Here is a 17,528-nt window from a genome sequence, read left to right as displayed (position 1 = left end):
ATATATAGATATATATATTTACAAGAATTAAATTGACTGTAGAATCATTGTACTAATCTTGGACACGCTTTGGGCACAGATCTCCAATTTGTACAAGATTGCATTTTGTTTGAGTGTAAATCTTTTGTGATTGTGTACTTTTGTTTTATTGGGTAATTATTTGTTTTATTGTGATGGCTGAGGTATTTTTATATGAATGATGATGATTTATTTACCCAATAATCTGTTGTTTTTTTGATTGATTATTACTCCTAAGTTTTGATTGATTTTGTGAACATTTAAGCTTGATTTTTGGGCATTTTAGCATTTCAGCTAGAATTTTGGGCATTTTGTTGCGTTTCATTTGCAAATTAGTCAATTGATAACTACTATTTTCTTGTTTTTTTGGGCTCCTTCAAAAGGTGATATGAGAGACTTTGTGGATTTGGTGGTGACTTGGAAGAGCATTATATTTGGACTCCTTTAAGAGATATATTGTCTTAATTTTTCTGTTTAATTCAATTGTATATTTATGTGATTGTATATATGTGTTTTGTTCATAAATTAAATAAATCTTGTTTGATATTGTGTTTGTTTCCCCATATTGGTTTAAGAATTAATAAATAGCACCTGTAATGTTTTATTTTGGTGTAGAATATCTAAATTTCTTCAGTAAAAAATGGATGATATAGTGTTCAAAATTATCGATACATAAAAGAGAGAGGATCTCTTATGTTGAAATGCTATGTTCATTAATAATTAGATATGCTTGGTGCATTCGATGTAGTTTCAATTGTGGATTTGATATTCAAGTTTGTGTTTTGTTAAGGATGATAGATTTTGGCTGTAATTATTCTTTTAATTTGAATGCATATGGTTATACTTTTAAAGATTACGGTTATTCGTTTTAATTTTTTGTTACAAAAAGGATAAAGATATTTTAAGTGTAGAAAAGGAAACAACATTAAATTTGCTTCTAGTTGCTCTTGGTTTTGGGTTTTGAAGAATTGAGATTTAAATATGATGTTGATCAATATATTTTCAGTTTTTTTTTGTATGCAAATATTGATGATTATTTATTTTATTAATTTTTATGTTGATACTTAAATGGTAGTCTCGTATTGTAAAACTTGTAGCTATTTAAATTCTCTTCAATTCTATTCTCATAATTATACATATTTGTATATAAATATAATGAAAGAGAGAAAGTTGAGCAAGAGCTAGCTAGTTTTAAGCATGTGTATATGCAAAGCCGAAAAAAGTGTTTACTTCTTTATAAAGTGTTCTCTTTTCTTTTGTATTTCAATCAACTTTGTGTTTGGTATCCAACTTTTCTTGTAATGGTAAATGCATTTTTGTCTCTGTCAGGGTATTGTTCTTTTTGTGTGTATGGTACTGTTCACTGGATCTGTATTTGCTCTTAGTGGAATTGTCTCAGCAAAGCCTTTAGATGATTTGTCATACAAGGGGTTGACTGGTGAGCAGAAAGGATTTAGCTCTCTGTATGCATCATCTGTTTATATTGGCTGGGCTATGGCTTCCGTAATTATTTTGGTGGTTACCGGTGTACTGCCAATTGTTTGGTGGTTTGCAACATACAGATTTTCCTTGTCTTCTGCAGTGTGTGTTGGAATATTCACAAGTAAATATATAATTTGATGTCATATCAATTCATTTCCTTTAAAATAAAATATGCTATAAGCCAAGTTCTTGAGGCTTCTATATATATTTATTTTTAATTGCATTTTTGAAGTATGCTATTAACTTTCGATTTTGTTGTACTTGTACTCGTGGCATTTTCTGGTGTATTATATTTGGAGGTTATAAAGTCTAGATATGATGAAGTTCCAACAAGTCTTCTAGTTTTAAAGATACTGAAAATTTTATTATATAAAGAGAACAGTTCTTAAATAAAGAAAATCCAAATGCTCTGAAGTTTTTTTTTGGGAAAAACTGAGGAGCACCATGCTCTGAAGTCATGATTTTTGAAGTTTCTTTTTCTTTCTTTCTTATTAATTCTTGCGTTGTAATTTATATCACATAAAAATGGAGTTTTGATTAGTTTTCATTTCCTTCTGACAGTTCCAGCCTTGTAAGTGCAAGTAAAGTTGAGAAAAAAGGAAAATGTCAGTGACAGGTTCAAATTCTGAGCAACCACAGTCCATTGCCAGCGCTGGAAATCGAAGCTTTTCATCTAATGCCCCACTGATTGAGAACTCTGATGCTCAGATTGTTGTTCCAGATATGAGTCTTTTTCCTTTTTCTTTTTGCTTTGTATAAATGTAGTTTATTCATTAATTTGGTGCTTATCATGAATGGATACAAAATATTAGATTAAACCCTGAAACTGTTTGTAATAAGTCTTTAAAGAGAATTAGATGAACTAACTTTTTTCCTTCTTTCTTCTTTACATTCTTTTATGATAAAGGATTATTTTATTTTTGTTTTTTTAGTGGTATCTTTGGGGAAATATATTTTGTTAACCTGTGGGTGAATATAATTATCAAACTTATTTACCTGGTAAACGGAGGTTATCAACTTCTTTTTCCCAACTCACCTGTTCAGTGAAATAAGATCAAGTTGAAAAAGTCATGTGCCCAGGTGTCATAACTTTGCTTTCCATTTTTCATCCCAATTCATGTGTTTAAGATTTGTAAGAAGAAAGTTACATGTTAGAGATAAGCATGATGACGCACCTGCTCCTAGTCTTCATTTTAGTTAAAACTTTGATCTAAGATTTTTATTTAATGAATTTAGTCATTTATATTATGTTCAAAGACTTAGGACATATCGAGAGGTTTTGAGTGTTAGTTATAGAGTTTGATATTATTATTACTTGACTTGGTTAGGCCATGCCCTTTTAATATAAATATCTTGGTATATTTGTTGTTTTCAAATATTTGACTATATAGTTTCCTGAGTATATTTTTGGATTTGACATTTGATCTTGTTTGTGATTATGTTTTATGGGTTTGAGATTATTTTAGTTTCAGTTTTTTTATCCTATTTTTGGATTTAAAATTTCGGTGTGCTGAGGTTGTTTTGGTTCTGTATTTGATTTTCTTGTGACTAATTTTTGTTTATGAGTAAAGGTTACATTAGATCTTTGACTTTTTTTCGTATAAGTTTTTTGTGTTTGGAGAATGGTTTTGGTTATGAACTTTTATTTAGTTCTAAGTTTCTTATGTATTCATTTTAATTATAGAGCTATGTTTCCTTGATATTGTGGTTCCTCATTGTTCAATGTTTACTTTTGTTGTTCCATTTGAAAATGAAATCTAGGACTACTTCTCCTATAGAAAACTTGTTTAGGTTTCTTCTATTACTTCTCCTATAGAAAACTTACATCTCTAATCATCCCAAGCAGACCTTAGATTTCTTATTTAGAGAGCTAAGATACTCTGTTTTAGAGTTCCTCTTCAAGCTTGGTGTTCTTCAGGAAATTTTGAGCTTTTAACTAATTTTAAATTTTGGTGTTGTTATTGTGGATGGGAACTGGTTTGCAAGGTACTATAGACCTGGAACTGAGGTTGAGACTCTTGATTTTGGCTTGGGATCGTAGATTTGGGGAAAGTTTCCAAGCTCAAAATCAAAGTTGTGATTTTAGCTTCATGTATGTCTTTGGGTGTTTTGAGGAGGTAATAGTTGTTCTGGGCATTTGGGTAACCTATATTGGGGCCAAATTACTTTGAAATTGTGTTCAAAAACTTTGTTTGATGACTTTTGAAGGTAATGGGTTAGTTTTTGGAAAATGGGGGTTGAAGAAATCGCAGAAAACAGAACCTTGAAATCTGGTTTCATGTCGTAGTGCCCCGTGCTAATTTCAATTTCTATATCTTGTAAGGTTTCTGTTTGTATAGTAGTTTTAGTTTCTTATTCCAGATTTTGTTTCTTAATACTTGAGTTGTTTAAAATATGGTTTGAGTTGCTCCTTTTTGGGCAAGTGTTTTTTCTCATTAGTTTTTGTTTTAGTGTGTTTTTGTCTCATCCCATTACACTCAGTTTAGCTCTTTTTTCTCTGTCCTGGACTGGTTACATTTCTTGAGTTCATGCAAAAAAAATTCAAATTTCACAGCTGCAACTATTCAGTGAAAAAGTGATTGTTTGTTAATCAAATCCAAAATGTATTGTTATGCTCAATATTTTTGTTTTTGAAACAGAGGTTTAACTAGTGGCTGAAATATACTTTATATGATAAAAATATTGCCAAGGAAGCCTAGATTTAAGATGCTTGTAAGTTGAAAGTGCTTTTTTTTTCTTCAAACAAAACAAAGCTCTAATATATCTTAGCATCTTGAATGTGGCTTTGGCTGACCTCCAGCTTTGGGCTTTTGTTTTGCTTGTTTCTTAGTTTTTGCTCGCAGAGTTGGAAATTGTGATAATCAAGCCGTGACCCAATTTTTGTTTAAATCCTTTGATGCTTTCCTCATATTAATCTATATTCTATTTGTGGTGATATTCCTTATGTTTGGAGGCCTTTGAGCTTTGACTACATTTAAGTTTGCCACTAAAATACTCTAGGGAAGCTATATATTTTTAATTGGCTATTCTTACTACCAATATTTTTTTAATATTAAAATATACTCCTCTTATGAAATAGACCCGTTTTGAGTTATCATTTTCAATTTTTGTAGGAAAAAAAAAGTCTTCGCTAGTTCACTCAATTAGGTAAGGTTAGTTCACTAGATTTTAGGATTCTCATCTTTAATAGCTGAACTTTTTTTTTTTTTTTGGCAAAAGTGACATGTTTTATGTTATATTTTGGGGCATGTTATTGTTCAGTTGAAGGTAAAAGGGTTTGAAATACAAAGAGAATTCCCATTACTAATGGAATAATAGTCTGATTTGTAATTAAGGCCTTTATATTGCTTCATAATTTACTGTCATATGGGAATTGTGTTGTTCTCTTTATAGGGTGAGAAAGTCTTTGGAGAAACTAAAACCTCCCTCGGCAACTGACCTTTTGTTGTCAAATGACGGCAATCGGCTTCTTGAAGGAAGTGTAACTAATTTCTTTGTTGTCTGTCGCAAGGTGAGTGATCAAGACATAAGATTTTCTAGTTGTGTTATGCTTCAATGAACTTCGATTTATAATATAATGGAAGAACTTTATTAGAGGCTGAAATCAGACACAAGATGATCTGAACCTCATTTGATAAACTAAAGTTAATACATGATTTTTCTGCTTCTTTGGCACAATTATAGAACCATTTTATTGTTTTTTCCAATTCGAAATGTTGACTTTATAGATAATAAAATTGAATCTTAGGGTGACTTGTGATCAAAAAGTTGCTTGAAACTGATTTACAAGAGCTGCTGTTGTTCTTTTACTTTTAGTTGTTGCTCTTCTTTTGTGTACGAACTTTGTGCTGTTTATTTTGCAGCTAGTTTAGCAATTGCCTTAGTAATTAACCTGCTCTTTATATGTAGAATGGTGTTTAATGGTACATGCAGTTCTCTTGTCTGGAGTTTTGGTCATTTGTTTCTATGTTTTCTGCTTTTGCAGTAGCAATTGAATCTTGCTGTTCTATGCTTTTTATGCGTTGATAATTGAGTAACACTTTTATTTTCTGAACAATTCAGTACGTCAGACCTGTCTTTCTACATTTATGTTTCGTACTTCCTAGAAATTTCATGATCTTCCTATGCATGTAGGTTCTGAGTTTTTCTCTGTTTGTGGCTTCCTAGGATTGGATCTTTAAATTAATGCTCCTATATAAAACACCTAGTTTTTCTCTGTTTGTGGCTCTAGAGAATAAATAAACTTGCTTGAACTTTGTCTAAACTAAGCCTATCTAGGACTTCTTGTAGACTTTTTAATTCAACTTCTCTCACCTCTAAAGCAGTATGGATTAAATATGGTTCTGTGTCCTCAAGTTGCAGATGTATATTAGCAAGATCAAGTTCCCTTATTTATTTTGATTGTACATAAAAATAAAAAGAAGACGAAGAAAAGAAAATTAGACCAAAAGTACTAGCTATATAGACATTATAAGAAAATATGATTGGCGATTTAAAGTGCTCACTTGTATGTCTAGTGTTTTTGTAATCTGAACTTCAAGATGGTTAAGCTCTTAGATTAGTTTTTCTGCCTTTGCTCTTTTGAATTCTGATTCTGGCTCTTTTCTAATTCTGATTCGATTTTGAATTATTTTGAATAAAATAAATAAGAAAGAGTGAGTTAGGGTGGGGAGCAGCAAGGATATGTTTGAAAGAAAAAAATGCTGAACTTAAGGCCACTGATCTGCCACTCCAAAGGGCCACAACCATAATAATATTAAAGGTTTCTTTAAAGTTGAGCAACTCTTGGAAGTTGTGCAAGCAAAAGTAGAATATGGTAATGATAACTACTACTATTACTCTATGACTCACTCATGTCTTAACTTTGAATTTCAAAGAACTAAATCAGACTTAGTTTATCAATTTAACATTGAATGTTGTTGTATTATGTTGCATTGCAGTCTGCGATGAAGACACAGAGTGTGTTGGTTTTGCTAGAATTGGAAGTGAAGATCAAATCATTGTGGTTCGTACAATGAAGAAACTTCAATTGCATGTTTTTTTCCTATCAAATAGTACTGTAGGAGTGTGCAACTACTCAAATTTTGACGTGTTATTATGTAAAAAATTAAACTCTTCAATATTTTGTGCTGAAAGTAGTAACTTTTCAATATGTTAAATATTAAAGACTACTTGAACACTTAAAGAACATTTTGTTGTTGATGATAGTGTTGAATGCTTTAAACTAATTTGTGGATTGTTAATACAATGTTGAATGTTTTTACTTTTTGTTATTTGAAAATCAAGTTCATTTGATGGTGCTAGTATATATTAGAAAGCTAATTTTAATTATATAAAAAAATTAAAATATAATAGACTAAATTAGTGTTATATAAATGAATATATAATGATAATTTAAACTTATCTAAATATTAAAATAATACGAAAATGTGTTATAATATCTATTACAATAACACTTTTTATGTAAAGAATTTTGTTATCCAAACTTCATTATATAACACAAATAATGTGTTATACTAAAGTGTAGTATAACACAAAAAAATGTGTTATACTAAAGTGTAGCATAACACAAATTTATTAGTATTGAAATGTGTTATATAATTGACTATAAATAATATAATTAAACATTTATCTATTTATTAAAATAACACCAAAAAATGTGTTATTGTTGACAATATAATAACACATCTGTATAACAATGATAAAGTGTTATGTAAAGTACCCTGACCTACGATAACATAGTCGGTCTTAACACATCAAAAAGTGTTATGGTATGTTTTGATAACACATTTTTGGTGTTATTAAAATCATTTTTCTTGTAGTGTCTCCTCAACAGTTTCATGGTGGTGATAAGATCACTATGGGCAATGGTAAGTAAATTTCTATTTCTCATGTTGGCTATGAATCATTACCTACTCCTACCTCTACTCTTAAACTCTGTCAAGTTTACCACTCTCCCTTTTGTCCAAAAATCTGCTTAGTCTGTCCAAATTATGCCAAGATAATCATGCTTATGTTGAGTTTCACCCTTCCTTTTTCTTTGTCAAGCACCGGGACAGCCATCACATTCTACTTATCGGCCTACTTGACAAGGGCATCTATCGAGTCTCTGCTCCATCCTCCACATCATTCGTTGTCTCCTCGTCGCCTCAACTATTGTTGTCCACAAAATCATCTGTTGATCTCTGACATTCCCGTTTAGGTCACCGGTCTCATGATATTGTGTCCATTGTTGTTTCTCTTTGTAATCTTTCTTTTTCCAAGATTGAATGTATTTCTTTTTGCTCTTCCTGTCAACTTGGAAAGTCACATAGATTTCCTTTTCCGAACTCTATATCATGGGCTTCACAACCCTTTGAATTAATACATTCTGATCTTTGGGGCGCTTCCCTCGTTACTGCCATTACTGGTGTTCGTTATTTTGCTTTATTCATTGATGGTTATTCTTGTTTTACTTGGATGTATTTACTCATAACTAAAGATGGAATTTTTCCTAGCTTTTCTCACCTTTAAAATGATGGTTTCTACTCAATTTAATTCTCACATCAAAACTGTTCGCTCTGATTGGAGTGGAAAATTCCACTCTCTTTCCATCTTTTTCAAACAAAATGGCATTCTCCATGAGCTCTATTTCCCTCTCACACCTCGGCAAAATGGTTGGGTTGAACGTAAAAATTGTCATGTCGTTGAAACAGGTCTCACCCTTTTAGCACATGCTCATATGGCACTTCATTTCTGGCATTATGCTTTCTCCATGACTGTCTATTTGATTAATTGTCTTCCCACTCATGTCTTAAAATCTCGCAGCCCTTACCAACTGTTGCATAATAAAACCCCCAATTACTCTCTCTTCCGTATCTTTGGTTGTGAATGTTTTCCTTTCCATCGCCCTTATAATGCTCATAAATTGGAATTTCGATCTTCTTCTTGTGTGTTTCTCAGCTATAGCAGCCAACATAAAGGGTATCTTTGCCTACAACCCACCTCAGGTTGTTTTTATGGCCATGTTGTCTTTAATGAAGATCATTTTCCCTTTCTCCATGCTCCTCCCGCTTCCACCCCATCACAGCCCCGCATACTATTATAAACTCTCTTCCCTTTCCACACCTATTGTTTCTCCTCCTTCTACTACTCTGTAGAGTCCAAAGAACTTTACTTATCTAGTTAGATAGTAGTATAATAGTAATAGTAGTATTATTGTTATGACTGTGGATTTTTGGTTTAGACCGGGATTTATTTGGACACTCATAGTAACACTTGTAGATTTTCTAAGTTTAACCTATAGTGTAGGAATATTAATTTTAACCTAAGGTTTGATTAATATGACTGATATTGAGGGTAATATTTATTATATTATAAGGTTTAGATAAGACCCAATAAGATAATAGCACATGTCATGTGTATGTTTAATAATGATTAAGTATTTTGAGGATTAAATTTATTAAGGTTAAAATTTGAATATTCTAGGGTCAGTCAGCAGCTTTGAAAACGTTAGAGGGCTTAGTCAAGGCTGTTTACTCAATTCAAATTAAGCTAAAAATGTGTAATTTTGTGTTTAAATATTCAGCGTATGCCGATATATCGCAGTTATATTGGGCGATATATTGCAGCACGAAAAAAAAAACGTCGCACGATTGCCTCGGGCATACTGGCCCAGGCAATATATCGCCTTCTTCAGGGCATTTTGAAACATTTTGAAAATTTTCTCCATTCAAATCTTCAACCTCTTGATAAGTCCAGCATCTTTCTGAACGAGTCTTCAGCCTCTGCTGAACGGTAATTCAAATATTTTTCACTTAAAAAGCCATTATTTTTATTCAAGTTAAATGAAGATCTTTTCATTCCTAAACTCTATAAATAGGACCTAGTACCCAGCCATTTATTCATCTATTACTCTAAGTTCAGAGGCTGCAAGTTGCTAGGTTATTATAATGAGAGTGTAAACACTTGGGTTGGGAATCATAAGCTTGATCATTATAAGCTTACCAAACACTTGGGAAGTAAGGTTTATAGCATTTCGGTTCAAGGTTTAGATTGTCTATAGAAGCATTCAAGGTATTTCACACTCTAGTTCATTTGGTATTATTTTCTTTTAGTTCTTATAGTCTTCTACTCAACATTCTAACCTTATTCTTTATTCTTGGTTAGGAAACCTAAGGTCTTGAACATAAGTTTTTGGTAAGTATATTCTCAATGGTATAGTTCTTCCATTCTTTTCATCTCATTCTCTTTAGTATACTCACTCTCCCATTTATGGTTTTTAGGAGTGTTCCAAAGTCCCAAAATCTGTTCTCATATCCCGATAATTTGGTAAGGAAAATAGGATAGGATTTATGTTATATGATTTTATATGTTATCTTATGATTATGTGTTATGTAATATGCTATGTTAAGTATGTTTGTAGACTTGGGCATATGACCCGTACAACTAACAAGCCCCAAATAGATTATGGGCATATGACTTGCTTAGCTAGCAAGCCCCACTAATCTAATGGGCATATGACTTGTTTAGTCTATGGGACCCCAAGTAATAATGGCCATTATAGTATGTATGTGACATAAGTGTTATGATATGTTTTATGTTACATTATGAATTTTATGTATATGGTTATATGTTAGATTTTCCTTGCTGGGCATTAGGCTCACTCCTTTTTGTTTATATGTGCAGGAAAATACCTTTAGTGGTGGGAAAGGTTCTTCGAAGCTTGGGGAATGTGTATTGAGGCGGAATGGATTCAAAGAGCCGAGAGTTTCGATTTGAGGATGAAGTCTTTACTTATGGTTTTATGTATATTTTTCCGCACTTATTTATGTAATCTCTTTTAATTACAAGTATGTTATGTTTTGATTTTAAAACAGTGGGATCCCATATCCTACTTTGAGTTTTATGTAAGTTTAACATTTCTTTTTTTACAAGTTTTAATAAAGTTATGATCTTTTCACTTGTAAGTTCTATTAAGGATTAGGGTCTATGTGTAGTTTTCATTAATGGTCCAAAGTCTAGAGTAGTTGGGTCATTACATACTCCTATAACGCCCTCTTCCCCACCTCAACGTCCCCCTTCTCTTTCCACACCTGGTTCATCCTCTCATATTCATTCATCTTCTTCACCTTGTTCCTCCTATACCACACCTACAGGTTCTGCCTATTCTTCTCCACTTTCTCCACCCACAATTCCCTTAATATTTTATTTGCATGGTCCTCATAAGCATAATATTGCCCCTTTGAACTTGTACCCCATGGTTACTCATGCTAAAGCTGGTATACACAAGCCACGATTGTTCTATTATGCTACTATTGGTACTCCGGTGGAACCCTCCTCATTTAAGGAGGCTAATTTTTGTGTGGAATGGAAAGCGGCCATGCAAAAGGAATTTGATGCCCTACAATCTCAACACACTTGGAATCTTGTCCCTCCACCTCCTCAAGCAAAAATCATTGGTTGCAAATGGGTTTTTCGCATTAAGCTTAATGCAGATGGCTCGGTGGATAGATACTATGCCCGTCTCATTGCTAAAGGGTATCATCAAACCCCTGGTCTTGATTTCCATGAGACATTCAACTCGGTTATTTAGCCCAACACCATTCGGCTGGTCTCAGCTCTTGCTATCTCTTCTACTTGGCCTATCACTCAGCTGGACATTCAAAATGTCTTTCTCTATGATGACTTGAACGAAATTTTTTATATGTCACAACCCCAAGGTTTTGTTGATCCTTCCTCCCCACGTCATATTTGTAAGCTGGCCTCAAACAATCACCTCATGCTTGGTTTCTTAAGCTCAGCCATAATCTTCTTGACTAAGGTTTTGTCGCTTCGAAAGTCGATTGTTCCATGTTCACTTATCGGTCTGCCACAACCTTGATTATCTTATTTGTTTATGTTGACAAAATCATTGTTACAAGCTCTTGTGCCACTACTATTGCTGTTCTTCTTCGACACTTAAACAATAAATTTGCGGTCAAAGATTTGGGCCCCCTTTACTTTTTCCATGGCATTTAGGTACTTTGTACACCCTCCGATCTTCATCTTTCTCAAACGAACTATATTCCTGATTTACTCACTAAGATCGGTCTCTTAGACTCAAAATGTAACGACCCAAATTCACTAATCCGGCTTAAGGGCCTTGATTAGCGTGCCTGGAAGGCATAATGGAAGTATGCGTGAATTTAATGATTGAGATGCATGATTGTGATTTTAAGCATGTTATATGACTATTTGAGTATTTGAGATGCATGACTATGTGTATTATGATATGTGATAATTCTAGCCCGTTGAGGGCATAAGTGTGATAATTATGTGATGTGATTTATACCACGTGGGTGTGGTGATATCAATGCGATGCACGTGCCGAGACGGTCCTAGAGAGCTAGATAACTCAAAAGTCACAACGGGGATTCTATACTCGGCTCGGGAGGAGTCTTGGGGTATTTTGGGGATTTTGTAAGTTAGCTCTTGTGAGATAATGGTAACTGGTAATTTGGTAACTTGTATAACTGCTAGTAACCATAGAGAGTAACAAGATTGATTAAAGAAGTGGTAGAATTGTAAGGAGGTGGGAATGACAAGAAGGGCCTTGAGGTTTAGTTGGAATGGGAGTTAGATGGAAGGGTAAAATGGTCATTAGGTAAGGATTAGGATTACTTCAGCTGTAGGAAAAGGGAATACGTATTATACTTTGTGATATTTTGGTTTATGCTGAAATTGAAAGAAAGGGCTAGAAAGAAAAGGGAAATGAAGAAGGGGCTGAACTTGGGACCTAGGAGGAGACTCAAAGGGAGTTTGAGGCAATCAAAACCAGGTTTAAGCTAGGACTTCTCAAAGGTAAGAATTGTGCTCTGTTTAAGTTGAATTTAAGTCTGAATTTTCAGAGATTAAGTGAGAAAACTTAAAGGGAATATGGCTGGTTCTACTTTGAAACTCAATTAGGGTAATCAAGAGCAAAGAGGTTGGGAGCTGGGAATTGGGAGGAGTTCAAGCTGAGTTTGATTGAGGTAAGAATCTTTAGCATGTTTAATTTCGTAATTGGTGTGGCTTAAGACTTTTGAAGCATGATTTGTAGTTTTGGAAGCCATGGTTAAAGTTTTAGGAATTTGAAACTCAAGACAGGATTTTGGGGTGTGTTTGTGTGATTGGGGTTGATTGTGATGTTTATAGGTTGTTAAAGGGGTTCATTTGGGGTTCTGAATTGATTTTGAGGCTTAGGTATAAGTTTGGGGTGATTTGGAGTGTTTTGGGTTCGGGAAAACGCAGGGGAAAAACCCAGAATTCTGGGCTCGCGAAGGAGCGCCGCGGCGCAAGGCTGTTTCAGGGAAGGGGCGAGCTCTCTGTCTTGCTGGGCGCCGCGGCCCTATAGGGCAGCGCCACGGCGCTAGGCCATTTTCAGAATGTGATATTTTGCAATTTTGAGCCTTTGCTCCGGGGATTCGGGGGATGTCTTCGGTACATTGTTTTAGGGATTTGGAGCATTCCGAGAGTGTGGGATTGGTTTCGGGAAGTAGTTTTGGATTGGTTAATGATAAAGGATGTTTCGTTTGTGTTGTGACTAGGTCTTTGGTGAGGCTCGGGTTAGAGGACCGTGCTCGTGGCTTTGGGGCATCGGAAGCTCGGGATACAGGTAAGAAAGCTGCACCTGAGTATGTGGATAGGTTGGGACTAAGTGTTCCCTATGTTTGTATGCATTGTTTTGTGAATGTGATTAACCATGTGGTCACGATGGGACTAAGAGTTCCCAATATTTGTATATCATGTCATGAGATGGTGTTATTACACCATGGGACATGCGATTACCGGCCTAAGGGTGTCAGAATCATTATTTGCGCACTGGGGCGCGGCTCAGCCACTGGGAGCTGAGGCAGCTTATTTATCACTGAGCTCGGTTAAGCTGGCCGGAGTCAGTGAGTATTACACTGGGGGCGGCCCTATTGAGCCGAGGACAGTGTGTTAAATAGAGGGTGCGACTAAGGGCGCCAACCCTGAATGTTATTTGATGGATATGACAATCTATTAGTTATGAACGTGGATATTGTGCTATGAATATAGTTGATTGACTGTCTGGATGACAAATGTTATCATTACGTGGATAGGTGTTATGAACTGATGAATTTCTGATTATGCACTGTGGAATATTTGATTATTGATGTTAATCTTGCTATGTTATTATGCTTTCTTGCTGGGCCTTGGCTCACGGGTGCTACGTGGTGCAGGTAAAGGCAAGAGTAGGCTGAATCAACCATGAGTTGGAGAGCTCTGGGGGCGAGGTGTACATTGTCAGCTGCTCGGCCGCCACGGTCAACACATTGTATAGGACGGAAACCTAAAATGTGTATTTTGCCATTAGAGTGGCTTGAACTATTTGTAACTTCTAGAATTTGTTGTAATTAAGACATCTAAACCCTATTTCGAGTCTCCATGTATTAAATCGTCATTTTTAATGAAAATAGCCTGTTTGTAACCAAAATCTTTTTATTCCTACTCAGATAATGGTATAGAGTTTACACTTTGTCTGAATGACTTGATTAGCAAGTCTTGCACTATTTTAAACACACAGTGTAACGGTCTTGGTTATCCAGGGCGTTACACCAAACCGGTCACTACGCCCCTTGCTCTTGTTCCACTTTATCTTCATGATGGAGATCTTTTATCTGATGCTACGGAGTATCGATGTTTGGTGGGTGCCCTTCAGTATTACACCTTCACTCAGCCTGACATCTCATTTTCTGTCAACAAGTTGTGCCAATTTATGCATGCTCCTACTTCCGTTCATCTTCAGGCAGCTAAGCGTGTCTTACGCTATCTTTTAGGTACTGTTCATCTTGGTCTCTTTATTCAACCGTACAACTCTTTTCAATTACATTGCTTTACTGATGATGATTGGGCTTCGTGTCTGGATGATCGTCGAAGTACTAGTGCTTATTGTATTTTCTTTGGTCTCAACCTCATTTCGTGGTCTTCCTCCAAGCAAAAAGTTGTCTCTCGCTCCAGTACCGAATCTGAGTATCGTGCTCTTGCTAACAGAGCTTTTGAAATATCTTGGCTTGAGTCTCTTATTGGGGTACTTGGTTTTCACTTCCAAGTAGCCCCCACTATGCACTGTGATAATATAAGCACTCATCATCTCGCTTCCAACCCAGTTCTTCATGCTCGCACTAAACATGTTTAGATCGATTATCATTTTGTTCGTGAACGTGTCAACTGCCGTACCTTGTCTCTCTCATATACTCCTTCAGCAGATCAAGTTGTTGAATGCCTCACTAAGTTGCTGGTTGCCTCTCGCTTTCAAGAGGTCCGCACCACACTCACCATTCTTCCTTGCCCGCTGAGTTTGAGGGGGGATGTTAAATAATAATTAAATATACTATTACTTTTCCTTATTTTGTGGCTTTACTCGGTGTGTATTGGACAATTGTCAATATATTACTTTTTACTCCTTTTGGGTATAAAGCCTGTACCGTGTAATATTACACAAATAAGAGAGAATAGTACATTGAAGGGATTCCTCTGACATATAGTGAGTAGGGTGAAAGAGCTTGGAGGCTAGGTTTCGGCAATTGGAAAATACATTTGAGTGTGGCGCGTGCATATGTCGACATTGGCAATGGTTGGTGGTGGTCAACCATTGTGGAAAAACTTGAGAAGAAGAAGAAGAAACAGAGTGTTGTGTGAAAGAGAAAATAAGAAGAAGAAGAGGGAAGAAGGAAACCCGAAAATATTTTACAAACAGAATATTTTAAAAAAAATTAAAATCATTTTGGGGTCGGTTTTGTATATTTTCCATCATACTATCAAAATGGTTAATATATGTTTAATTGCTTTGTCACCACAAGAAAAAAGATTTTTAGCTACTAAAAAATTGGTAGCAAATGATTTATATTTGGTAGCTCATACAATTTTAGCTACCAAATTTTTTAGTAGCGACCTCGTAGCTAAAACCCCGTCGCTAAAAGTATTTTGCTACCAAATTTTTTTGTAGCTAATAGTTTTAATTTGCTACTAAATTTTTAGTAGCAAACAATGTTAAATCTAGTAGCAAAATAATTACTTTTTGTGACTACTAAAATTTTTTTGCTACTACAATTTAGTTGCAAATTTCTTTTAAATTGGTAGCAAAAAAAATGACATTAAAATTTTAAAATCCAACAAAAATGATCTAACTACCAAATTTTAGTAGCAAATAATGCCTAAATACTTTAAAAATATAGTAATTTTGCTACTAAAACTTGGTAGCAAAATTAATATAAATTAAATTATGCTTTTTAATCTAATGTATTATTATTTTAATTTTTTTTGTTAATTTATTATTATAGCATTTCTAATAATAAATACAATGTAACTGTGCATTATGATCAATTTCTATCAGAGTAACATACAATGTAACAAAGTACATTTAATATCATCATTAGACAAAATGCTCTCTGTAAATGATCAATTTCTATCAGAGTGACATACAATGTAACAAAGTACATTTAATATCATCATTAGACAAAAAGCTCTCTGTAAAGACAATTGTTAGTTCCTTCACTTTATTAGGAGGACCTGGCCTAGTAGTAGCTGCAGCACTGCCAAATCCAAACTTTGGCTTCTTATCAGCTGGTTTTAAAATCAAGAAAGAACACATTAAGCTCTCATCAACACTCATCATGGCACCAACATTAAGTTCATATGTAACTATTAGGATAACAATTAAATAATCACTTAACCTCAAAATTATAGAAGATCATCAGCAATGATCAAAAGAGCATGATTGATCAGAAAACTAAAAAAAAACAGAAAATGAAAATGAAAATAAAAAGAAAAGAGAACAATTAATGTTTTCAACTAAAGTAACAAAACCAAATTATTTATCAATAGTACAAACTCTGGTAGGCTTAGTATAAAATTACACAAAATATATATATAATAACAATGCTAGAGATATGAGATATATAAGATTACGTAGTAGCTGTATAGATTGTTGCTAAAAATGGAAAAACCTATTCAATAAAATGAAGACATAAATCAAAACAAAGCATAAAAGCTTACAGTGTCATTTTCGCTTCAGCAAAAGATCTACCAAAAAACATATATGCTCCAAATATTGTATGATATACAGAACATATAATGTACTTTAATCATGTTCCATAAGTTGTTTTCAAACTCGCTATAGTAGTTAGGTGCTGAGAATAGCGTCACACGTTTTCGGTTAGCAAAGAACTCATATCCATCTTCCACAACCTGCAAAATCACCATATATTTAGGCTCTAAAGGGCTGTCATAACATAACATCATCACTAGTTTTTGAGCTTAAGAAGATCCCAAACCTGATGAGCTCTGCAGATCAGACCTTGAATGTCTTTGCTAGGATCAGACCATAGAGGATCACACAACAAGCCATGTTCTGGTACATCAGTAGGCCTTTGTATCATTCTTATCTGGTTCAAGTTGTTCAAATCAGGAGAAAGCCCTCCATGCAAAATTGAGGAAGTGAATCCATGCTCAAATGCCTCATGACATGGAAAATATCAAGAGAGTCATATTTTACTACAGGGAAAAAGAAAAGGAAGAGCGTCAAAGATTTGAGTAAGTACCAACTGTAGGCCTTGGCGTAGTCCTTATCTTCAATATCTCAGGACGAGGAGTAATGGATCCTGATGCACGGCCTCTGGATACTCTTACTTTGGTTCCATCTTCAAGATACTTAATCCCAATTTTACAAGGCTTCCTACAAAGAAACCACTAATCTCCACTTACAAACATGGAAGAGAAAAAACTGAAGGATTCTTCAAACAGAATTGAAGGCAGTCACATACCCTGTGACTGGATCAATAACTTGAACATTTGAAACATGAAGAGGGGCTTTAATTGTAAAGATCCCACCTTCATGACCTTGGCCTTTCTTAATATGCTTCTTAACCTGCAGCCAAGAAAAGTTCATTACATCATCAAACACTGGAGTCTTATCCACAAACTTCACTCAGACAACATCACCACATAGATCAAATAACCACAAACAAGCATTACGTATTAAAAATTAACATTTCATATTATGCAGC

At 34.4% G+C, this 17,528-nt stretch overlaps 1 long non-coding RNA gene across 1 annotated transcript; it reads right to left on the bottom strand.

The window, feature by feature from the left end:
* Positions 1 to 16,536: 16,536 nt before the first annotated feature.
* LOC133789427 (uncharacterized) lies at positions 16,537 to 17,345 on the bottom strand. The gene is made up of 4 exons (XR_009873553.1): positions 17,286 to 17,345; positions 17,064 to 17,197; positions 16,797 to 16,979; positions 16,537 to 16,710 (listed from the first exon to the last, which is right to left on the bottom strand). It is a non-coding gene; the product is annotated as an uncharacterized LOC133789427 (long non-coding RNA).
* Between the last annotated feature and the right edge of the window lie 183 nt (positions 17,346 to 17,528).

This window comes from Humulus lupulus, chromosome 7 (assembly GCF_963169125.1).
Source record: "Humulus lupulus chromosome 7, drHumLupu1.1, whole genome shotgun sequence".
In the NCBI taxonomy this organism is placed as follows: domain Eukaryota; kingdom Viridiplantae; phylum Streptophyta; class Magnoliopsida; order Rosales; family Cannabaceae; genus Humulus; species Humulus lupulus.
This window is presented reverse-complemented; position numbering and strand designations above follow the sequence as displayed.